Raw genomic sequence first — 1,096 nt, 5'->3', positions numbered from 1 at the left:
GACGTCATGACACAAGCCCCGCCCCCTGTCTTCCGCCGGGCGCGAGCGGAAGCCGCGTGCCTGCGCCTCTCCGCGCCTGCGCAGAGGGTTCTGGCGGTGCCCAGGCGGCCATCGCTAGAGGCCGCGGTTGCTACTGGAGACCTGGCGTCCGGCCTGGGAGCGACCGGAAGGCGCGATCTGGCCGCGACGCCTTCCGAGAAAGCAGGTCGCTCTCGAAACGGACGTTCGTGTGTGGTTTGTGTGGCAGATACGCTCCACGGCGGCGTGGGAGGAGCAGGGCCTGGGGGCGTTGCGGCCAAACGCAGGCTTGGATGCAGGGACACGGACAACGCCAGCCTCCTGGCTCTGCTGGGCAGCGGGCTCTGGGGATGACGTCTGGGCTCCCCGTGCCTACTTTTCCAGAGTGCTCCGAATGTCACCGTGAGCTGCTCCCTTTGGATCGGTTCCTGCACCCCATCGGCGTTCCGCACTCGAGGTTTATTATCAGGGAAAATTCTCGGCTGCAAATGGGAATTCCCATCCCCACCACATTTTGCCGAAGAGGAAACTGAAACCGTCCCTGTGTCAGAGGAAATGCAATGTTCGTTCCAGGAGGATAGGGACTCAAGGCCAGGTGCAGTGGCTCACCCCTGTAATCCCAGCACTTAGGGGGACAGAGACCGGAGGAGCGATTGAACCCAGGAGTTCCTGACCAGCCTGGGCAACATAGTGAGACCCCGCCCCCCGACTCTACAAAAATACAAATAAAAAAATTAACCGGGCCTGGTGGCACGAACCTGCAGTTCCAGTTACTCAGGAGGCAGAGGTGGAGGCGGAGGATTGCTTGAGCCCAAGAGGTAGCGGCTGCAGTGAGCTATGATCACACCACTGCACTCCAGCCTGGTCTGCAGAGCAAGACACTGTCTCAAAAAAAGAAAAGAAAAATAAATACTTGAATCTTGCAAGTGTGTTGAGCATTCTATCTAGTCTTTTCTCCCATAGCCCAAAATGTCATAGTAATCAGTAATGATCCCAGAACTTTGGGAGACTGAGGTCGGGGGGATCCCTTCAGCCCAGGAGTGTGAGACCAGCCTGAGCAACATAGTGAGACCTCATC

This window comes from Callithrix jacchus, chromosome 2 (assembly GCF_049354715.1).
Source record: "Callithrix jacchus isolate 240 chromosome 2, calJac240_pri, whole genome shotgun sequence".
Lineage (NCBI taxonomy): Eukaryota > Metazoa > Chordata > Mammalia > Primates > Cebidae > Callithrix > Callithrix jacchus.
This window is presented reverse-complemented; position numbering follows the sequence as displayed.